The following is a 25,001-nucleotide window of genomic DNA, read 5'->3' as shown; positions in this document are numbered from 1 at the left end:
CTGTTCCAAATTTCATTTTCTGTGAATCAAAGCTTATGCTTTACTTTCAGAAATTGAATGCTGTTCCCAGTAGCCTCATCTCATCTATCCTTAAAGCATAATACTTACACTACAAACTATTTCTTGGGGTTCTGGAATAACTAAGCAGTGCTTTATGCCTTCTCTTTGTTTTGTTACATGCAAACTAAACACTAATCCCCTCCAGGCAGAAAACAGACTTACTGGTTCTATGGAAGTGACAAGAACCTCAAAGGTAGCGTAAAGTTATTGCACAACAGTAATCAGAACCATAAAATCAGTTTTAATGCATTGAAATAAGCAGACAAAACCCAAAAAGCATTAGTAAGTAGAGCCTACATGAGTGGCCATAAGAAGACCTGAGCTCAAGTCTTGATCTCTAACAAACTGGAGATATATTTCATAATATAGTCTGGATTCATGGCTCTCTAGCCCAAGCAAAGCAGTATATAACATGCAGAACAAGGAAGACGACCAAGGGCTGGAAGTCAGGCTTCAGTCTTTTTCTCAACTCTGATAATGGACTTACTTTTAAGAAGCAATTTAACTACATTTTCTGTAAGTACTTTGTTTTTCTTCACCTACAAAATGGGATTCAGAGCAGAAAAAAAAAACTATTGCATATCTAAGGTGGCCAGAAAGAACAAAACAGATACTGCATAAGATATCTGTACAAGAAGCAATCTAATTTTGCATATTTATAAGGCAAATCATTTCACTTTCAAAAGAAAAAAAGGCTATATTGGATGAACATTTTCGTGCACAGCACATTTAGCAGTAAGTCTAGCAGTGTCAGTATTCTGATGAAGAAAGTGGTCCTGAGGGTTGATACATCTTATGACTATAGGAGAATTGATAGTAGGAGAGAATTCTTTGATGTTTTATTTAAAAGTTTTGCTCAATAATTCAATAGAGATCCATTATAAATCAGGAAAGCATAAGAACATGCCACGAGTACAATCCAATAATGAATAAAAAACAAACCAACACAAGGATAGCAAGTATCTGTAATTTAGGAAGCACATAATTCGCTATTTAAGCCTACCGAATTAAGTTACCTGGGGGATAAACCCATACAGAGTCTTAGATCTGAAACTGAGTGACCCTACTGTAACTCCCTCATCCTGTGACACTGAATAGATGAAAATTACACAGCAGCTCCAATGTTTTTATTAACAGACTTGCAATGGTCTCGTTTTTTGATCACCTATTGACACCAGATTTGTTCAGGATTCCAGGTGAGGCAAGCATAAAAAGGAAAAGTAAGATGTATGTGTTTTGTTCCTTATACCTTTCCTTCTCATCCCCGAGCACATACTGTCAGGACAGTTAGATAGTGCAATGCCTATTAATTAATCAAAACTCTGTTGCACACAAATCCCAAGAACAGGATGCAACAGGATTCATCCCTAAAAGAGGATCTGCCTTTACTTCATAGAAAGATACATTGACTTAGTGCTGCCAAGTGTCAAAAAAGAACATGTGGCACAACAGGATTGGATTTCTAGAATTTCTGGTGGACACACCTTCATGGACACCTCATTTCCCCTCCAAGCTGCCTGTATTTAGTCTCACATACAGAAGACTAAAAATACTAATTTCTTACATTCCCACATATCTTGACATTCTGCATTTTCTAGCAGGAACTACAAAATTATTTTACATAACCTCACAAGGAATTTGCTAGCAGCAAGGAAACTAAACCAAATTAGGAAATGCATTTCCACAGTGAGTCTTCCATCAAAACACAGCAAATATGGAAATTTCCAACAACTCAGCATGTTGCTACATTGCCATTTGCCCATAAATTCCAATAACACATAGCTCTGGGATCCTATTAGCATCCTAGAGAGTAAATAACAAGTGAGCTATAAATCTCAAGCCCTATAATCACAGTCAGGGCTACCTATCCCCAATCTTTGAATCCAAAAATATTTTTTTAAATTGCATTAGCTACTTTTATTTTATTTGGTGCCAAAATAAGCAATTCTGAACTGAATGACACCTTGTATCAACTTCAGCTGTAACCCTGTCGTCTGTCACCTTCTCTCTAAACAAGCTATCCAGATAGGGGAAAAATAAAAATCTTGACTTCAGGATCTATTACAGCAGCAACATTACAACTAGATACAGAAGGCTAAGAAGCACTTTGTGCTTCCTTCCTTTCCAGGAAGTAATATTTCTACCTCTCGCTATTCTTGTATCACACACACACACCCCCGCCTCTATTCCAGACAGTCCTGATTGTCCCTTTAGAATACATCATAATTTGTCCTAGATGCTCCCCTGTAGGTATTGATTAAAATAATAATAATAGCCATCTTTCTTCCTGACCCAGGTACCACTGAGGCACCCAAGGTCAATATCAACACAAGCCAGAACTTAGCAGGACTTGACAGTGGTAACATTCGCAAGGAAACAAGATCTTGCTTTAATCAATCTCCTGCTGCTTTATATTCCTAATCTGAAGGCAAATGCCACTAGGTTGATATGCCTTTAGGTAAAGAATAGCTGCCTTCATTTTATTATCCTAACAGGACAGTGGAAAAAAAAAAAAATCAATTAAAAAAAAATCCATGTCTCTAAAAGATTACTTAGGAACAAGCTCTGAGAATTATATAAACCTTCCTTACACTACGATGCCAGGCATAACTGGAAAGCCAGAAGAAATGGCAAACATAAGCCTGAAGAACTAAATGCAAGCGAAGCAGAACTAAACCATCTCCTCTTAAGCCTCTATTCTATTTCTCTTTCTCAGTTTTGGAAAGCTGTAGCAGAACTCTGTTCCTTTACAGACATCCCATAAGTATTCAAATAGAAAACTTCTCAGATTGTGTAAGAAGTCTTAATCCCAAGATATGGTCTTACATATATGGCAATGGAAATTAGAATTTGCTATACTTGACATTATTTAAATTCTTAAAAGTCAGATCTGGCAGTCATCAGAGTTATGTTAGGAGCGATACAGAGAAATGATTACTTGCTTTGCAACTTATTTACTTATAGCAAACTGCTACTTATTTACTTATAGCAACTTACAGTATTTTTGAATATTGCTAATATTGATTAATAAGCCTACTTGCCCATACTGTTCTGTGGAATTTTACCAAGGACTACTGTGTTCATCAAAACAAAGCAGTTTTCTGTGGAAACCCACCAAGAACTACAATGTTCAGCAAAAATGAGAAACATGTCCTTGGAAAGCAGATGTGCTCTAACTAGTCTTTGTAATGAATAGATAGCCATATATGGATGGTAGAAGTGGATACACTGGTACTTTTAGATAAGATAGAATGAGTAAACCGGTTGAAACCACCCTTGTTGTTCAATAAAGTAGCTAAGAGAATCTGTGCGTGCTCCGAGGAAAAGTACAAGGTGAGAAAGACTACGAGCCTTCCTCCCAAAGACCCCTGAAGACGCCCCCCAGGAGGCAATGTGCAGGTGCAAAGATAACATAAACTGCTGACACCAGCCTTTCGAACTAACCCAGCCTTATTCATGCACATGTATGCTTGTGTTATGTAATCCAATGAATATGTATATCCACACTCTATAAGTTTTGGGTAAAGTGTGCTGGGGGTGTGTAAGCTTTGTGGAGAAATCCCCTTGCACCCCAGCACCGGAGTAAACATACCTGCTTTATAACTCTGAGTTGTAGAATCTTTTTCTGCAAATCAGGAGCTCAACTCTAAAATGGTGTGTTGTGAAGGGCTGTGGTAGCATTTTTAAGCTTATTTTATCTGTAGAATAAGAACATCCTTGTGCTGCTATTGTCTCTAGGTATTCACTTTCAAGAAGGCTGGAATCATTTACTGTACCATAAACTAGCCCTGACTTGCCAGATTTACCTTTAAGTAAGGCTTGTTCTTTTAAACAAGTCACATAAAAAGTTATTCACATACACAATGTTTTCTGTTGCTATGTATACTAATATCCTTTAATAAGAACACAATTTTTAAACAAGCAAAATGTAAAAGTGTACTTGTGCAAAACCATGATCAAATAGTACTGAAGTGATGAGTAACAGTTCTGGACAGTTTCCCCACAAATAAGTTTCCTCCCCACTTAAATGAGAGACAATTAGGGGGTTACTTCCACACACATTTTATGTGTATTCATAAACCAAAACAATTGGTTGCATATCTCAGAAAGTGACAACAGACTATTGATTAACATTATACTTACCTCTCTTATGTTACAACTTCTCTTATGCTACAACCTGAGCTGACTGTTTTCAAAGATTAAGTTTTCAATTAAATGCAGCTTGAGTTCTTCAGCATCTGAGACTAACTGCTAAACATCCTTATTACATAGCTTACAAACATTTTAACACTAGTGCAATAATGTACCACAAGTTGATTGTTATTGCTCTAACATAAGAAAGGGCATATGGTTCTTGTCAAACTATTCTGTTTATTTCATTCTTACAGCTGTTGCAGAAGCAAATAGAAATTTTAGGTAGACCTCTCAAAGATTTAATTGGTTTCTGTATGCATAGCTGTTTATGCTAAAAGCTTTCATTTAAACAAATACCTTAGTGCAGTTAGCACAATGCAAAAGCAATTGAGAGTCATTCACCATTTGTTTTTCCTTCATTATACGACTACTCAGTGATCCTAGGCACAAATGGAGCAGTGCTGCAAGACATGCTATGACAGCATACAAAGTGTTAGTGCCTGGTCCTGAAGGACTTTCAGTCAAAAAAAGATTGAAACGTTCTGTAACAGTTTCCCTGCAGGCCTGATGAAAAAGCCACATTTAATACTATTGCAGAAGTTCACTGAGGCTCCAACCAGTGTACAATAAAACTAGGTGCCACGCTAAGTAACAACACTTGCCTCAACTTTCTTTCTCTGCTCTTAATGTTGGGTCCCCATTCTTACCAGGAGCACAGTCCATGATCAGATGGGCAGCCTTGGGCTAGTTAAAGGAAACATTCATTCTCCTCAGCTGACAGCTTTTAAACAAACGGTTGTTTAAAACTGCTTCCAATTTTGGAACATTAGAAACGGTCTCAGTAAAACCAGATCTGTAAGGCACAGAAATCTGCCAGCACTGAGAAACAAGCTGAATCAATGAAACTTATCATAGAACCACAGAATGGTTTGGGTTGGAAAGGACCTTAAAGATCATCTAGTTCCAACCCTCCTGCCATGGGCAGGGACACCTTCCACTAGATCAGGTTGCTCAAAGCCCCGTCCAACCTGGCCTTGAACACTGCCAGGGAGGGGGCAGCCACAGCTTCTCTGGGCAACCTGTGCCAGTGCCTCACCACCCTCACAGTGAAGAATTCTTTCCTTATCTAAGTCCGCCCTCTTTCAGTTTAAAACCATTATCCCTCATCCTATCGCTATGCTCCTTGATAAAAAGGCCCTCCCCATCTTTCCTGTAGGCCCCCTTTAAGTACTTTACTGCCTCTCCATCTGATGGAAGCTAACATGTCTCTTCAGACTGTAGCAAATACATTCTGTTCCAACAAAATATTTATTTTATCACATATGGAAATAGCATTGTCCCTTTCCCTACCAGCAAATAAAAGCAGCAGCCTGGTAGTATAGGCAGAGTAGACTGATGCCTGGAGTACCAGCTTATGGAGTACTGCTACTTCATCCAAATCTATGCTCCCAGTTTTTGATCAAACATAGCAGTTCATGCCTGAATGTGCAGAAAGTCTAATTCAATTCCTCTGGCAAACAGAAATCACTTCTTGACCATGCATGGGTTGTAAACTTATGACCCACTGCTAGACCCACAGAACATGCATGTCTCCCAAAACAGAGCTGTACACAATGGACTCAGCCAAAATACTTCCGCTACAGTCCATATATTAGGTTTATCGAGAGTAAAGCCTGCTTGCTATTGCTTCCAACACCACTCTACAAGGACATTTGGAAACACAGAGGTGCCTCACAGCTTGGTGTATAATCAAGTTTTTAGGACAGAACACTCTTACGAATTTGAGCATGTCCAGCAAGATTCTGGGTGTACTTGTCATTAGCACATATCTAGCAAGCAGATAAACCCTGTGAAAACATATCTGTGCCCAGACTCTAGTATCAATAATCAGGAGGAATGTGTGCTTCACATTACTATTAGTAATGTATTATCTTGCTGTAAATATTAACTTTGCTGTAGTTTAGACAGCTAAATGCAAATTAATGGAAAGCTTATGGGAACATAAAGAGACTACGTTCTTAATGATCTCCTTAATACTACCTTTCAGCATACCAGTGGGAATTATGGAGAGATGCATTGTGAGATATTATTTCTAGTGCCATTAGAGCCTTAAGACACACAGATAAAAGTATAACATGACATAAGTATGCATAAGGAGGATTTTAGTGACTTTTTTAATAACTTCTTAATCAAAGAAGTGTTTCTAATACAATTCTTTCCAGCATGTAATTTAAATTGAAAGTTAATGTTTAAGAGGAATAGATGTAATGAGCCAGTTTTAGTAGGATTTCTTATTAGAATACCTCAGTTTTGCCAGTTAGCAGAAGCTAACATTTTAATATTATACACTGCCACAGTAAAAGACAAAAGCTCCGAATGGTTAGAAGATAAATAGTACTGCTTCTTTGTTCAGCCCTGTTTTGTGACAGAAACCACACACAGTTTCCAATATATGCCATGAAGAGAGAAAACTCCTGTTTATAACTTAGTAGGGAAAAAGCAGCAGAGAACCTTTATATAGTGAGACAAGATATGTATCATAGCTACAGGGAGACCATTTTGTTTTTGCAAAAGAGACAATTGCTCAAGACAAAATTGGGATAGATCTTTAAATCAACTAAATGCTTTCCCTTTAAGCAAAGTAACTACTAAAAGGAAACAGAAGAATCTAGTAAAGCTCCACCAGATAATGTGCAAGTTCAAAATGGTAGCCCCTGATTACCTACACAGATTTCCTGAATTTAGACCTGCCCTGTGCAAGAGTTTTGCAACAAGATTCGGCTAATACAACACACCAATGTAATGCAAGACATGCTCTGTGTCACCAGCAGTAAACTCTATGGCTACAAAAAGGCCTCAGGTACCTACAGAGTTCCTCACAATGCCATTATAGATACAATTAGCTCAAGATAGAAAATTGTGCATCACCTGTGTCTCTTCTTGAGGGTTGAAGCTAGTTAGAACTATGCAGAGAAAAAAAAAAAAGCTTCCTTGCTTGCCCCTTCCTTAGGGTATATATCATCAGCCCTTCTAAGTCACAAATTCCAGGTCAGGTAGGCCTATGGAGCAAACAAGTCCTACAGTCAAAAACTCATAGTGGTAATGACCAGTCTGTCAGTTATGCTGCCTATACCTCTTCTGGAAAGCAAAGTTTCAAAAGTCTCCATCTCAGGCATTAGAAAGAAATCCTGAAGCACTCATTCAATACACCTGGGTATCACCAGACATTCACATCAAGGGGACAGATGGGACATTTTTTATGAATGCCAGGAAACAACTGGAAAAAGTATGTCTCAGAAACATGAATACCAAAGCTATATAGCACCACTGCCCTGTCATAAGCATGCACAGACCTTGCTACATCTTCTTTCAGGGAGGGAAAAAGTTAATTTGTGGGGCAAGTCATCAAAGGTATCAGCCTCTTTCTAAAGAGCCACTCAACATTTCCCTTTGTTCAATCTAATCTCTTATCTGCAAACAAGGACTTTCCACACCAGTGCTGCCACACAAATCCTGCTGGACTGTGTAAAGTGAAGCCCCAGCCAAGATTGAAGCACAAGCACCACCAAAAAAAAACCCAAAACAAAAACAAACAAGAAAAACCCCAAACAAACAAAAGAGCTTCCTTCAGGGTGCTCAGCAAGGCCTTGCAGCACTTCTCACAGGGGAGCACAACCTCCTCAGCTCTTGCATCGCTTACTGAACACCACTGCAGAGCAAGTAGGTCTGCTCCTCTCACAGCACAACTCTCTGCAGAGCTCCCATTTAATCTCAGCCTTCCTTCACTCAAAGCACAAACTGTAAACTTAAGTTTCTGCTCCCACCTGGGTTCCTGCAGCTTCCTGTTTCTCTTTCAGTTCACATGGGTCTCGTGACTTTCTCATAGCCAAGCACTATCACCACAAGAAGTTTTTCTCCTCTTGTAGGTCTTTCCTGCCCACCTGCCCTGCTGCAGCCACAGGTTCCTCACACACCCAGGCACAGCTGAGAGCTAATCAAGTACCCTCCTTCCTGCTAATTTAGGGTCACCCTACAATTTACCAACCATTTGTGAAAAGAGGGCAGACTTCAACCCCTGCTGTGTACAAAAGGCATTTAGGAGGTTTTGGGTTGCTTTTTACATAGAACAAGGCAGGAAACAGCTTGCTTTCTGCCATTACAAAGATTTGTGGCAGTTTCAGAAAAATACTTTGTTTTGCTTTGAGATGGACCTTTTGAAAACCTACAGGAATAAAATGAGATAGACCTGCTTGCTCCAGAAGAGTAAACAGTTTTGGTTGTTTAGCTGAGATCAAAGAGACTCTATTGAAACAGATTTTGACCTCTGTCCCTTAGATTTCAAATGAGTGTCCTACATGGGAGCGTGGGTATGCTCACACATGTGTACTTGCTTATGACTAGGAATGCCAGTTACACCGGAGAAGTTTTCAGTGAATGAGTATTCTCGCAGAAACTGCTGAGTTACCAAACTAGCACTTTCTAAAAACAAACAAAACCACCTCCCTCCCCCACAAAACAGGAACATTTTTGTCTTTAATGCAGCAAAACTGAACACAAAGTACTGTGACCACCACAATTCATCAGGTTCAGGAACAACACTGAGGAGCTGCTCTTCAACCAGTGTGAAAGTACTCAACTGAATGGCCCAAGTTTTCTTTTTCACGTGTAAAGACAGTAACCTCCACACCCTAGTGCTTAGACCTGCACGAGGGAGGACACATGGATTTCAGTCCCTCTTTTGGCAACTGATGCTAATTATTTGTAAGAACCAGAACCCCCCCTCTTCCCTTTTCTTCAGGAGTGCTCTCACCAGCAAATGACACACTCACTCCTCCTGATCCAAAGCATATTTAATTATTCCATACAAAACGTCACTAAAGGGAATTCAGTAAGCAGAATACTAGAACACTTTGTAATCTGGCAACTAGGGCATTGCCTTTCAAATTCCTGCAAGCAATGAAAGAAATGGACTTTGTGTACCTACTGTCTGCATAAATGCTCTAATCATTAAGCCCTTGGATAAACAAGGGAAGGGTATAGGCCACTCTTGCCTTTTTTACCAGCCTAAGATAATAAATAAAACTTTTCTATCTCAATTTTAAACACAAACAAAAAAATATCCATAGCATGTCAACCCACCAAGCAGCAAAACATTTTCTCTACCCTTTCTCTATCTGACCCTTGAGGCCAGAGTGTAGGAATGGGCCACCGTCGCACAGGGTCACCTGGATACCCACACCCACTGAATATCTATCCCTTCCAGAGACACTCATCTTTAGACCACCCACTTCTCTTCTGCACTGGTATCAAATATGCACAGTTGAATATGAATCAAGCACCCACAGGTTGTTTTAGTAAGTATTATGGCTGTTGTCCCAAGCCTATAGAGTATCCCTTTCTCCATATTTCCTCTCCTAAAAAGTACCACTACCTGTTCCTGAGATAGCTGTGTTTTGCATAGAGCCTGTGCTCGTTAAGTCCAGAATGACAGCTGGATTAATTTAATTTCCATATATGAAGGAGGTACCTCATCTGTGAACCTCAATGGAAAAGAGATGAGAGAGGCCCAGAGCTCTCCAGCACCACCAAGTCTGAGACACGCCTGGGCATGGCACGTGCTGTGTGGGAACTTTATTATCAGAGAAGCAGGCACCTGTGGATTACAGATCCTTCAATGCAGAATTGCAGCCAAGTGTAAATTTTCACCTCACATACATAAAAGCCACTTAAATCCATTTGTGGATCTAAATTTTAGGTCTTTTTTAAAAAAACAACTAACCTCAGCAGGTATTTTTCTCTCTTTGCTGCTTTTCTCTTTCCCATATAACGTGGGAATTAAAAGAGCCAAGCAGTTTATAACAAGGCTAGAAATCACAGTTTGAAAATAAAAAAGACAGAGGCCAATTTGCTTAACTTCTACGCCATTCGAATGAACCCCAAGTTCACTGGGCATTTATCCATAAAACACACTTGACAATGGGGCAACACGATGCTGAAATGCTCAAAGGCAAAACTGTTCCGGGATAATCGGTTTATGCACATTCACAGAGTGTGCCATTCATTGTATGCTCAATACAAACCCCTTTTCTCTGCTAAAAGCCAGAAGGACTCTGGAGGTTTACTGGTCATGAATGAGAAGTCTCGCTCTATATCAAAATATAAGCTAGCAAATGTATCATGAAGCCATGCCAATGCATTACAGTGCAGAATAAAATAAAAAACATATCAAGATACCTCTTGAAAACAATGCACACTATAAATTCATAGGATAGCTCCTTCCCAGATACAGAAAATATGGGCTAAATGCTAGTTTCAAATCTGTGCAGCAGGCTTCTTGACTAACATTTGGCTCTCAATAAAAAGATTACTGTAGGATTAAGCCTTACCTTGGGAGGTTAGAGGAGAAACAAATCTCTAATTATCTCTACTCTTGTACTCTGGCCATGATTTCTTTTTCTCTGGAGAAAAATAAGCTTTGTATTGTCTAAAGTTTAATGTGTGTATTCTTTCAGTTAGTTTTAATAGATTTTAAAGTATTAATAAGGTAACTTGTAACTTTTATTTTCTAGTTGTTACATGTACTTTTTAACAGTATTTTTTGTAATTATTCTTGCAGCATATACATATGTTCATGCAAAAAAGTCCTCTTTTAAATATTCTACTCTATAAGCTGAAATTCCCTTTTATGTATGACATAAACCACTTGAACCACTACAGGAGAAGGAATTTTGGATTTGCAATCAAACAGTTTATTTTTTGTTACTATTTAGCTAAACTATTGACAAATATTTGCAAAGTTAACTCTCTTTGTTAATGACTAAACACCATCAAGAACAGAAATAACCTTCCTCATTTAGAGAGGAATGCCATCCAAGTGGCAAAATTTACTATCTTATTCTTCCTCCTAGGGGCAAAGTTGAAGTTGGAAGAAAAATAACGGAGAAAAAAACCAAAGAAGCCTTGATCTAGAAAAATAAAATCATGGCTCTGCTGAGTAGACTGAAGAGGGAAGGAAACTGAAGGACCTGCTTTCTAACAATGTGAGAGGAAACAGAACTCAGTATGTGACTCCGAGGGAAAGAATGAGAAGTTAAAGGCAGACAGAAATTGCAGTTTAAAGTAAGTTTAGCAAAGCACGTGAGACGGTGAATTTGGTGAATTTGGTGAAGAGCAAAGAAAAGGATGAACGCAGAGAAGAAAAGATGTGTAGAAATAAGGGAGACTGACAGGATATCACAGAGAGGTACAGGAATAGAGTAAGGAACAAGCATGAGAAAGATGTGAGCAAAGAAACATGGATTGTTGCATAAGAGGGAAAAACAGGGTAAGTGCTGATGTTGCACATGCAGAAGAAATTAAAATCACCAGGAAAATTCACTAAGCTACACTAAAGAAACAGGAGCTAGAAAAGGAGGGAAAAGCATGAAAAATTAAGAAAACCCTAAGTTATCTGTCATTTTCTCATTTGTACTAAAACTCATCTAAATTACACACACTTTTGTTTGATTTAGAGGAAGGCAGGAAAGCTCTAGAACATGGGTTTTTTCCTTGGAAAACGAAGTGTCCAAATCACAGTTTTCCTGAAATGTTTCTATTCTGTTAGGAAAAGTAGAATAAAATATGTTATTCTGAGTTAAACTGGATTGATGTTAAGTTTGCCTAACCAATCAAAACCCCTCATTTGGGGTTAATCTCTAACTAAACTTTTCCTGTGTGAATTGTTGTAGGGTTTCTGGGGAGTTATTGTTCAACTACCACATTCTGTTCAATGGATTAACTTTCCCAAGGAGGATTGCACCTTCCCATCTGCCAAAACTGTTACATTATACACTACTTGCAGGAAAACCAGTATGTCACAGGAGACATCGCCTAAACAGACACCTAGTCTAGGGATAAAAATGGAAATAAGGCACAGAACTGTTTCTTTCATAGACCCCCCCCTTCCCACTTATTATTTGCTTCCAGTCCACAGCCTTAATAAGGTTTTCTGTTTCCTACCCTCATCTCCTCTCACACCCAAAGATATTTCTTCTCATGCTCCATGCTCTTACCACTATTACCACATCACTTTCCACATTACTGCCACTTTCTCTCTGCCCTCATCCTTATCTACTAGACACTGTCTGCTGCGAAGACTAGTATGTCTGCTGTGAAAAGTAATATGCTCTCCTTGGTATTTCGAGCACCTCAGCCTGTCCAGGTATCTTCATTCTTAAATGGCTGTCACTCATACCCTTTTCATGAGCCCAGAAAACAAGCCTCTTAGTCGATGCTAGTTAAGGGGTCAATAGAGGCTGTGAGTGTGTTTGTAAAACACGAAGTCTTTGTTGTGTGCTGGCACAAAGGATACATATTTATAGGTATTTAAAAAAAAAAAAAAAAAAAGATGACATACCAACAAAGAGTTTCAAGCACAAAAAAAGAGAACATTTTTCAATTATGTGTTGTGATGTATATGCCCAGGGGTCTAACATGCATGTGCACATGATAGATGTGTTGATGATAAGAAATGTTTTCATCTCCTGCTGATTTTTTCCTTACCCCTAGGACCTGTCATAAAAGAAAATAGATTTCCAAAAATCTACTACAAAAATACAGTAAGATAGTTACATTTAAGATGCACAAAAGAAATTTAGCCTTGGATCACAGTTTAATTGTAACTAGATTTCTTCTCGCTTTTTTAAGCCAGCAACTTCATGTTTTACAAACTAAATAAGCTTATATGCAAAATTAACTACTATGTATTGCAAATTTGTAAGACATTTTAGCCTTTCCTTCTGGAATCAACTAACCTCACTGATCAGTCACACAGGAAAAAACCTTTTCAAAGCTTCCCTCCAAAGAACATTTGTGTCTGAATTATGAGAGACCTAAAGGATGAACCAGTCAAATGTTCTCCAAATCCTGAGTAAATCAGCTTTGTGTTGGAGAGGAGTTGTCTTCCACCCCCACAAAGGAATTTCAAAGGTGTGAGTTACTCAATGTACTTGTATTTTTCAACAGAAATAACAGATGTTCTCAAGTTTCTCCAAGCTGTGACTCCAACTGTTGTGCTGAAAAAAGTCATGACCCAGCTCCTACAAACATATTAAAACCGATTTTATTTCACTTTACATTTTATTAGCCAGTTGCTCTGTCTATTTATACCATTAAACATGATGCTTTCAACAACAAAAGGACTCATCACACACTAATTGAAACCAATGTCAGCACTCCAACTGGGTGCCAGAGTCCTTTACAAACATTGGCAAGCATACTCAATGAACTCATGTCTAAAACGTCCAGTCTTTGCATAATCTCTAATGTCTTGTGGTTTTCAGAATAACAAAATAATAGGCACGGGAACCAAAGCAGTTTGTCAGGGATCTGTCCCTTTCCAGTTACATTGCAAAAATATAAGGTTAGACCTGCCTTCTCTTTATTTTATAGAAGAGGTATTATTAGATGCCTGCCTGAAGAAAGCACATATGAATCAGTGACGCAACCATGGTATAAAGCTCATGAACTGCTAATTTAGTGCAGGGCAGGACTAGATCAAGTTCACAGTGGATAAGTGTACCTTTAAAAATACACAACCATCATTTGCATGTACTCTTTAGTCTACCTTGTCCCCTACCCGCGAGTTCGACACATCATGTGCAGTTTCTGAATTAGGCATATACCAACTGGTCATCTAGCATACCTTAGGGAAACAGTAACAGCTGAGGTCCTTCGAAAACCTTTTCACCATGGGAACCTTCATGTGAGTTTCTCTCTACCCACCTGTCAATATTCACAAAACTTGCATGATTCCAACTGGTTTTGATATTTAAAGACAATTTTCTTCTCAAACTTGGCAGAAATTGGTCCATAGATTCAAAACTTGTTATAGATGGATTGATAGACAAAGAGCATGAAACCAGGTAGAATAGTAGTATTGCACAAAATTAATGCAGCCCATGCTGAATACATTAAAATTGCCTGATTGACAAACCCTAGAAAGTAATTACCATGGTGAAATCATTAACTAGTAGTGTGTTAACTCTGTGGAGCTCTGCAAACAAAGATTCTCTTTTACTTTGTCAGTGACCTAAGAGAATAGTATCTTTCTCTTCAGGATTTATGGGCTGAAATACTAAAAGAGTTTTTTATCCAAGTCAGACAAGTCTATCACAGTAAAGCCTTCACTTAAAATCTCTGTTGATAACAATAGTCGCTTGTTACAGCCATATTCATAATCCCAAGAAACTTTCTTAAGCACAGGACAGGTTGCACTTTATTACTTTAGGAGATATCAGATGATTACAAGCCACTAAAAAGTATATTTAATTTTGTCTCTCTCATAGCAAATTAGTTTAAAAAAGTCAGATTAAGAATGCCTGTCTTCTTATGGCATTGTCTCAGTCAAATATACTTTTGAAGAAAACAAAATGTTTTGACTGCTGACAAATGAACTGATTTTATACAAAATAATTTCTCTAGTGCCTTGTTTCCTACACGCACCAGACAAATATTCAGAGCCTCAGCTCTCTACACATTCATGGCTAAAAAGACATGGATGCATGGCCTTTGAGACTTTTTCACATAAAGAAGGAGGGAGCCTTCCTTATCTGTAGTCAGAGAGGTTTTGTCTGTGTATGGTTTATTCATACAGTGCGTACATTATTTGAACGACTTAAGTCAAAGGCCTTTTTACTATGTACCTGTTAGAATCAATACTTAACATCCAGATGATTAATAGGGTTTGCAGCTTGGGAATCAAGTCTTTCTGAATACTAAAGAGTCAAATATCTAGCAGTATTTATTGGGTTTATAATTCACCTTTTAAAAGCCTAAATATTCTGAAACTTCATGGCCTGTCACCCTAATTAGCCAAATTACTAGACAATTAAAGAGACTTTTTATTATCAGTGCTTTTTGTTCCTGAGTGCTAGAAAAAAAACAGTTTTGCCTTTCATTGCCTGCATGGAGACATTACAAGAAATCTACTGAGAATTGTGCTAAATGTACTGAAATCACTGAGATTAAACTTTGTATAATTTAGTATCAGTGAATGGCATCAGGGACTGAATGCCATCCCAGAGGGCTTCAACTCTCAACTGGCTTGTGCGTTCACACTACTGGGGCTCCAGTCTTACTGAGGACTTTGAGAGTAGTTTTCACCCTTTCACTATTCAATCCATAGACTCTCTTGGGATTAGTCCAACAGCATGCAAATGATAGCTGGATATTTTTAAAGGTATAATCCACTGTGAACTGGATTGAGTCATGCCCTGCACTGGGCTCATTTTAAATCAGCAGTTCATGAGCTTTATTCCATGGTTATATCACTGATTCATATGTGTTTTATTCAAGTAGGAATATGAAAATATTTATTTTATAAAACAGAGAAGATGTATCTACCTTACAGTTTTGGGGTGTAACTAGAAAAGGACAGATTCTTGACAAACTGCTTTGGTTCCTATACCCATTATTTGGTATTCTGAGTACTTCAATATGTTAGAGATTATGCAAAGACTGGACCTCCTTAAACTAGAGGCATTATGAGGTAATAAAGTCATGGAAAACATGGAAAGGAGGGAGGCTTATTGCAGGGAGCTGTGACATAGCAAACAACCATATGAAAAACAGGTTTAATTTGTTTGCTTCCCATATATCTCTTTTATGTAGGCTGCCTTACAGAATAAAACAAATGCCCTACATAAACTCTAGTGTATTATGTCAATAAAGTCATCTTTATCAAATGTACTTGTAATCTTGCCAGAGAACAGTATCAAAGTTGTTTGACAAGACCCATTTTTCCTGAATAAAACAGGCACTTTATGGTTGTGAATGAAAATGTGATATTCTAGCTGCTAAATATTGAAAGCATGTAGATCTCACAGTTCTGTAGCTTTCTGTCCACCTCTCAGTGATGTCTTAAGTTTCTAAAAATCTTAAATTGCATACACTGGTTATTAGCCTAAATTCTGCTTCAGTCTCATCACTTCCAATTGCTTTTTGTAAGGTATAACTTAAAACAGAATATTTATTTTTCTCTACCTACACATGAGATGATAAAATAACAGAATTTCCAGAGGAACAGAAACAGGGAAAAAATGCCATTTCATATTAGCTCTCCATAAAACAGAATTGTGCAGAACCACATGTATCCCCATTCTAAAATCAAAATTCTAAACAGATGCAGCCAGGTGTTTGTCCAGACAGCGTTGTGGGTGAATTTGATTATGATGCTGGTAAGGGGCCTGTAAAAAATACCATTGTGCCCCCATTGCACCATCCTGAGCATGGTTCTCACTGGGTGAGCCAAACAGGGTGACTACAGCCCCTCAGGGTTCAGTCTGATGATACTACTAAGCCAGTAACAGTCATCTGCCACAAAAGTCATAGCTGCTATGGCAAATTTGTTCCTGGAATCAAGAGATTTAAGCAACTTTGGTATAGCAAATTAAACATCCTATGTTGGAGCTACTTCCTGGAAGTTTGTTACAGACTTACAAATCAGACAAATAATTTCATTTACTCTGGTTTTACTATTAATATTGCTCTTAAAATTACACCTAAACCCACCCTTCATTGTAGCTTGCACTGTACGTCCATACAACAAAGAGGCTGTTTTGACTCTAAAGTGCTTATTATTTATTACTAGGCTTATAGAGAGATGAGTGGGAAGAAGATGTGATACTGGTTCATATGAAAAAGTGTATCTAGCAAAACAGATATGCAGCTATGCTCGGACTCTGACAAACCTTGGAGCAGAGACGAGATGCTTGAAAAAGCAGAGGAAGATGGGCTTAGGGGTATTTACACTGATTTTGTGCTATGCATAATCAGCAGCAGGGGTGAAAGCATGAAAGTGAATGTATAAGAGTGCTTTGAAAGACTGGCATCATTTATATAATGGCAGTGAGGGACTACTTCTTGATGTTGTAGATGGGATGTGGCTTAAAAAGTAAAGAGAAGTCATTTGTATTTCACAGAGTGAAGAAAAGGGAGCCAATGGCATTTTGCAAAAAAGAGGAGTGACAGGTCCAGGGGAATAAGCCAGGAAAATGACCTTTGCAATTGGATTGAAAGACAATGAAACTGTTATTAAGTGCATATATGCTATGCACATAGTTCCCAGCAGGTTGTTCTGGTGGGGAGGGAGGTAAGAGGCCATGGGAGCTGAGAAGGTAAGCAAGACATGCCTGAAAAAGATAAAAAGCAGTAACAGGACAGAGATCAGCTGTTGAAAACAGACTAGAGCCCACAGATTAACAATTTGAACAGCTGGTTTGAATGAGACAAGAGCCAGCACAAGTGCATTCTATCATTAAGTGTCCTGTAATTAAAGGTTAGAAATACTTTGTAAGAAATTCATACAAATCTGAGACTGCAGTCTGGAAACTCAGAAACAGTGTCAGTCCTGAGACACTTAAGCGCATGCTGAACTTCAGGTAAACTGCACAGTTCTTGGTGTTTGCTTTCTTAAAACAGAGGTGAACCTCAACTAAATTGAAAGCAATTGCATTATAGTTACTTTCTCCCACTGTCTCTATAGTTTTCCCATTGGGACTTAAAAATTGTGAGGAAGCAGAGATGAAGTCTTAAGAAAAAGCCTGTCTCCTGCCAGAACTCTTGAGCACTGATTTGGGGATACAAAGAAGATGTGGATTTGGATTAGCAGGCTACCCATAGATTCTCCCACCATACTGTAAGGGTCTGGGTATAGCATAAACAGTAAACAGTTCCTGCTTTGTCCAAGAAAAAAACATTTACTTTCTCATTCTGTCCAGGTGGTGTTCTGCCAGGGAAATGGGATTTGCCATAAGCCTTTAAGTGTTGTATACAGGCCAAATTCTATATTAAAAAGTTCCATGTGGACAAATCAGTCTACAGCACACATTTAGGGAGACTTGGGAGACCTACAGGAGTACTTTAATGCAGTGATAGCAAATACTCTGACAGCCAGGAAAATTCAGCTGTGAGCTGCTAATTATTGTGTGCTCCAAACCTCTTTTCACAGACTAAAACCCTCTGCAGTTGAAGCTCTGTAGTCTCTGAAAAGCTTATCTGTAGTTTATCCTCCCGAGGCTGTGGGGAGAAAGGGAGTGACCCTCCCCTGACTAATTATGTAGCTTTGCCTTCTCAGATGGAAGATGGAATTTCAATTCTGAAAGCTTTTATATAGTTTTGCCATATTTTTTTTTCTGCTTTTAAAAAATAGTTATTCAGTTTTGCACTTATCAAAACAAATGCTCTTTGAGGTACAGGGCTCTAAGAAATGATCCATCATCCTTTTCCCAGGAGGAGAAGAAGTTGCCCTCGTATAATCAATGCCTCTTTCTGTGCCTGCATACAGCCTGATGGTGGTTTGAGCCCAAGCAGTACCCAGCCTGGGAAGAAACGGTACCACCCCAAGGTTGCCTTATAGTGGGGGAGATGTGGCACCTTTCCAGCATGGCCTTTAAGGAATTGGACAGGACTACTCTGTGCTACTAGCTCACAGCACTAACAAGATTAAATAGTCCTGTAAATCTTTAATATTCTGCATTCTATGCCTTGTTAGGGTTTTCCCCCTTTCCTTTTCTAGGACTGGAAGCAATTTGTGTTTCGTTCTGATCTACAAGTCTATGAACTTCTAAATACACAGCCATCAGGTCTTGCAGTCAGACAGTTCTTTATGACACTCCGTCTGGGTTGTCTGGCAGGCTTTCACATGACACTGTCTTCTCAGCATAGTAATGTTTCATCTGGTCTTTTGTGGAACACAGATAGTTTTGATATCTTTGTTCATTATCTGTTAAATGCATTTATTGAGCAACACTTCTTACCTAAATAAAAGCATAGTTCTACATTTGAGGTTCATTTCTTACCAACAGATTCCCTCTTAACAACTATGGAATGGTTACATTGTCTTAGCTCCCTCTATAGTGTTTTCAGCTGTAGTGTTTTTCTTTAAGAAAGGGGTTTTGTTGCCTCAATCATGGCTAGATCATATCTGATCACTTTTAAGCCACTGTTCTGCATTTAAATATGAGGACAAGAAAAGACAAAGTACCCTTCTACAAACTCATAGGGAGTTTGCACCTTGAAGATAATTTATTTTATTGTTTTACTGTATTCAGCACATAGAAAACCACAAGCTTGTGCTTATGGTATCAGCAGCCAAGGCTCTAGCTTATAAATAATACGAATAACACAGTAGCCAAAAGTTTAATATTTTGCTTGTATTGTTGCCAGCTCCCTCTTGTTTGTGTAAATGATCTCCATGCACTCACTGTAGAAACAAACCTCTAGTGCTGGCCCAGAATAAGAACCTATTTGATTTTTGCCCCAGTGTTAGATTTGGAGTTCCTGTCTGCAGTAATTAATTATAAACCATCGCTCCCAGGCCTTCTTCTCTATTACTATTTCTAAACAGCAGCTCCTGATTTTGTATATATATAATGAATATTATTTCTTCCCAGGTGTATTACCTTACATTTATCTATATTAAATCTCATTCCTCTTTCCTCTGTCCACCTCTCAAAAGTTGTCCCGAACCTTATTCTCCAGTGAGGAGAGATCCTTTCTCAGAGCTGCTTTGTTTACAGAATGCATTGCTGGAAGGGCGTAATAGGTAAAATAATTGTGCAGCTCTTCTAGACTTTTCATTTCCTCTTTTCTGCATTCCAATTCTGTTCCCTCTGATGTAGTCATTGACTTCAATTCAATCAAGAACAAGCATTTAAAGAGCTGGCCCATTGTCTGGATAATGGCAGTAGTCCAGTTATTGAAATTTCTTAATCCTTTGTTTGGATTAAATTTCTTGTTCTCTTCTGAAACAGGCATGGGGGATGAGAGAAGAGATTAAACTATATTATACTGCATCCGAAGCCTACAAAAAATATTTCATAAAAGCGACTTGTAAATACTCTGAGTGTCTGCTGGTTTTCTGCACCTGAAGGAAGTTGCTTAATTTCGTGCCAGCACCTTCATTTTGGGCTGTTTGGATTCAGTTGTGTCTCTACTGGACTTAAGTTTGATTTTTAGCTGATGGATTTTTGGTTCTGGGCTAGCTTTTGGCACAGCAGCCCCAGTACTGTACATCATCGTTGATTTGTACCCTGATGTCTCTTGAGTCTTCTGTAATTCTCCCTGCATATCAGCAAAATGAAGATGAACTAGCTGAGAGCAACCCTTCAGGTTTTAGATAGCCTTTGACAAAATCTGGCCCAGGAAGTAGATTTGCCTGATCCCAGCCAGCAGCCTAACTGAATCTGGGCAATCCCTCATACAGATGAGAAAGTGAATCTTTTCCACCAGTGTCACTTGAAATGTTCTTGAAACGCTCTATAGATGACAACAGTTGTTGCAGTAGCCTGCTCAGGGGTTTGGGAGTCCCTGCTCCCTTCCTGGCCTTGGCACTAATGATCATGCAGTCCCGCAGGGAGTCAGCTCAGCAATGATGTTAATTAATTACTGCAGACAGGAGCTCAAAATGTAACATTGTCGAAAAAAATCAACTGCCTGTGCTGTTTTGTCTGCAGCTCGTCTCTAATGGCTGCATTTGGGGAAAATCTTTACAACAGCTAAGAGCAAAAGCGCTCTCTCCCTCTCTCTCTGTGCTGTTAAAGAAATATAGTAGTGAACGATGGAATAGTAGCAAATTCAACAAATCAGAAAGTGGCTAAAGTAAAATACAGGATAGAGAAAAATTAGTTCTGTACAGTTATAATAGTAGAGTGCTCTGCTAGAAACATAACACTAGAAGAGACCATCTGGGTCACTGAGTCAGTCCTTGCAAACACAAGCTGTCATTCAATAATCAGAGTCCACAATGATCCACAGAATATTGACTCCACATGCCTTCATACACAACAGGCCTCTTTCAACATCTTACAATAATCTTAAGACCTATTGTGAACACAAAAAATCACATCAGTAACGTGCTTCAGGAAAAGAACAAGTGAAATCATGGACATTGTCAGCGTCTGAGGACACAGATTCAGCATCCAGCCTTTCTCTCTTCCCCTTCTCAGCACATGTACCAGCACACTGCATCAGATCAGGTCGCAAGTTTGGCTGAAAACTCACTGTATAAAATAGTGATTCATTTTCAGCCACATCAACTCCCTGAAACCAGTCGAGAATGAGCAGCTTTTTTTTTTTTTTTTTTTTTTTGGCAAGCTTAGTTCTTGGCTGCAAAGCTCCCTGGACCAACCCACTGCTCAGCTGCACAAATACCAGGAGGGACCATGATAGCTCTGACTTAGATAAGGATAAACTGCTATGGAACTGCACTCCAGAGATGAAATTTCTCATTGCAGCAAAGCCAACCAAATGGCTAGCTGCCACTGAAAGGAGCAGTTCCATACAAGTCTGCCCCAAGTGGCACTGCTGCTCAATAAACCATTCAATAACTACTCACTTTTTATGGTAAGGTTTGTTTTTCTCTAGTTCAGCTCGCCATGGCCACCAGAAAAGTGGAAATGCATGGCCGAGGAGGAGAAGTAGAACCTCACTTTTTTGCACTGGCAAACGGCTAGAGTTGTGCGGTTGCATTGCAAAGCTGTGCTGCATAAGCAGTTCCCTTTGAATGCTTGTCTCTGCTCCTGTACCATTTGTGTGCCAGCATCTGTAGTCATACAGCCTTGTGATGGACAGGATCAAGGACTGAATTAAACTCAAGTCTGGAGAAAAAAATTATTTTTTTCCGCCAGAGGTATTCCCAGATTGAGTTCACATTAGAGCTGAATAAGAATTGCCTGCATGATGGCAGAACAAGAAAAAGCGGAAAGGTGTAGTAGACAAGGGAGTTGGAGGAGCTGTGGACAAAATTTTCAGATGATCCAAGGAGGTCCATTCCTGAGCAAATGTGGGTGATGGCCTGCTTCAAGCACACAGCTGGACTAGATGACTTCCAGACATCCCTTCTGAACAACATTTCTGTGGTTTTATGATTCCCTACTACAGGAATTAAAAGCCATACACCAGTACGCACAGTAGTTTTTGTACATGTGTTAAATGAACTATGCTGATAAGTGTATTTTAAACCTGCATAAGCTATTAATGACAGTGTTTCTCTTACCAGTTTTCCATGTGTTCAGACTTAAGCCAGCCAGCTTGGTTAAATTTCAGCACTCCTAACTGGGTGCTATTTCCACTGTCATGCTGCCCAGGAAAGCAGTCACTCAGAGCTTTCTCAAAGGACTGCCACCACGTGCTCTCAGTGCTTCTTTGACCTTCTTCCTCTCTTATGTCTTCTGCTCTGAGCACAGTAATAGAATAGTTCCTCTGCTTCTCTTCCTAATGTAGGACCTCTCCTACAGGAAGGACAAAATTCACTCTTTACAACATAGCCTTTACCTTTTTATTTAGAAAATAAATTCCTTCCTTCCTTCTCCAAGCAATGGAGAAGCCAATGAGGAGAGGTGCTGTGCTGGACCTTGTTCTCACCAACAAGGAGGGGCTGGTGGGGAATGTGAAGTTCAAGGGCAGCCTTGGCTGCAGTGACCATGAAATGGTGGAGTTCAGGATCCTTAGGGCAGCAAGGAGGGTGCACAGCAAGCTTGCTACCCTGCAGGCCTCTTCAGGGTGCTGCTTGGCAGAGTAGCATGGGATAAAGCCCTGGAGGGAAGAGGGGCCCAAGAAAGCTGGTTAATGTTCAAAGATCACCTCCTCCGCATCCCAACAGAGGCAAAGTCAGGTAAGAACACTAGGAGGCCTGCATGGATGAACAAAAAGCTCCTGGATAAGCTCAAACAGAAAAAGGAAGCCCACTGAGGGTGGAAGCAAGGACAGGCCTGGGAGGAATACAGAGAAACTGTCCGAGCAGCCAGGGATCGGGCTAGTAAGGTCAAAGCCCTGTTAGAATTAAATCTGGCCAGGGATGTCAGGGCAACAAGAAAAGCTTCTAAAGGTACGTTGGTGACAAAAGGAAGACTAGGGAAAATGTGCGCCCTCTCCAGAGGGAAACAGGAGACTTGGTCACCCGGGATATGGAGAAGGCTGAGGTACTCAATGAGTTTTTTGCCTCAGTCTTCACCAGCAAGGGCCCAGCCACACTGCCCAAGTCACAGAAGGAAAAGGCAGCGACTGGGAGAATGAAGAACTGCCCACTGTAGAAGATCAGGTTCAAGACCATCTGAGGAACCTGAAGGTGCACAAGTCCATGGGACCTGATGAGATGCATTTGCAGGTCCTGAGGGAACCAGCGGATGAAGTGGCTGAGCCACTATCCGTCAAATTTGAGAAGTCCAGTGAAGTTCCCACTGACTGGAAAAGGAGAAACATAACACCATTTTTAAAAAAGGGAAAAAAGGAAGACCCCAGAACTACAGTCCGGTCAGTCTTACCTCTGTGGCCAGCAAGATCACGGAGCAGATCCTCCTGGAAACTATGCTTGGGCACATGGAAAATAGGGAAGTGATTGGTGGCAACCAACATGGCTTCACTAAGGGCAAATCGTGCCTGTCAAATTTAGTGGCCTTCTACAATAGGGTTACAGCGTTAGTGGATAAGGAAAGAGCAACTGATGTCATCTACCTGGATTTGTGCAAAGCATTTGACACTGTCCCACATGACATCCTTGTCTCTAAATTGGAGAGACGTGGATCTGACAGATGGACTGCTCAGTGGATAAAGAATTGGCTGGACGGTCACACTCAAAGAGCTGCGGTGAATGGCTCGATGTCCAAGTGTAGAGCAGTGATGAGTGACATTCCCTGGGGGTTGTTACTGGGACCAGTGCTGTTTAACATCTTTGTTGGTGACATGGACAGTGGGATGGAGTGCACCCTCAGCAAGTTTGCTGACAACACCAAGCTGTGTGGTGCAGTCGACACGCTGGAGGGAAGGGACCTGGACAGGCTTGAGAGGTGGGACCGTGCAAACCTCATGAAGTTCAACAAGGCCAAGTGCAAAGTCCTGCATGTGGGTCGAGGCAATCCCAAGTACAAATACAGGCTGGGCAAAGAGTGGATTGAGAGCAGCCCTGTGGAGATGGACTTGGGGGTATTAGTGGATGGAAAACTGACTATGAGCCAGCAATGTGCACTCACAGCCCAGAAAGCCAACTGTATCCTGGGCTGTATCAAGAGAAGTGCAGCCAGCAGGTCGAGGGAGGTGGTTCTCCCCCTCCATTCCACTCTTGTGAGACCCCACCTGCAGTGGGAGGTGCAGCTCTGGGGTCCCCAACAGAAGAAGGACATGGACCTGCTTGAGTGGGTCCAGAGGAGGCCACGAAGATGATCAGGGGGCTGGAGCACCTCCCCTATGAGGACAGGCTGAGAGAGTTGGGGTTGTTCAGCCTAGAGAAGAGAAGTCTCTGGGGAGACCTTACAGCAGCCTTCCAGTACTTAAAGGGGCCTACAGGAAAGATGGGGAGGGCTCTTTATCAGGGAGTGTAGCGATAGGACAAAGGGTTTAAACTGAAAGAGGGCAGATTTAGATTAGTTATAAGGAAGAAATTCTTTATTGTGAGGGCAGTGAGACACTGGAACAGGTTGCCCAGAGAAGCTGTGGCTGCCTCCTCCCTGGAAGTGTTCAAGGCCGGGCTGGACGGGGCTTTGAGCAACCTGGTCTAGTGGAAGGGGTCCTTGCCCATGGCAGTGGGTTGGAACTAGATGATATTTAAGGTCCCTTCCAACCCAAACCATTCTACTATTCTATGAAAATGTGGGATTACAATTTATATGTATTAGTAGGATTTATGGATCATCTAAGTAGCAAAAAGGGACATAACATGACAGAAGTTCTGGCAGGCATTGTTCCTTTAATTCACAGCACACATTAAGTTTTATGAACACACATTCAGAGTGCAAGTGTCACACCTCCACAGTTCTAGGGACTGTATCTACCTA

The 25,001-nt window shown here is 40.1% G+C and overlaps 1 long non-coding RNA gene across 1 annotated transcript in view; it reads right to left on the bottom strand.

Moving 5' to 3' along the window:
• LOC141942665 (uncharacterized) overlaps positions 1 to 22,301 on the bottom strand; it is a 50,492-nt gene extending 28,191 nt beyond the window's left edge. Inside the window, exon 1 of the long non-coding RNA XR_012628695.1 lies at positions 22,229 to 22,301. This is a non-coding gene — a long non-coding RNA (uncharacterized LOC141942665). The remainder of the gene's footprint in view (positions 1 to 22,228) is intronic.
• Between the last annotated feature and the right edge of the window lie 2,700 nt (positions 22,302 to 25,001).

This window comes from Strix uralensis, chromosome 4 (assembly GCF_047716275.1).
Source record: "Strix uralensis isolate ZFMK-TIS-50842 chromosome 4, bStrUra1, whole genome shotgun sequence".
In the NCBI taxonomy this organism is placed as follows: Eukaryota; Metazoa; Chordata; class Aves; order Strigiformes; family Strigidae; genus Strix; species Strix uralensis.
This window is presented reverse-complemented; position numbering and strand designations above follow the sequence as displayed.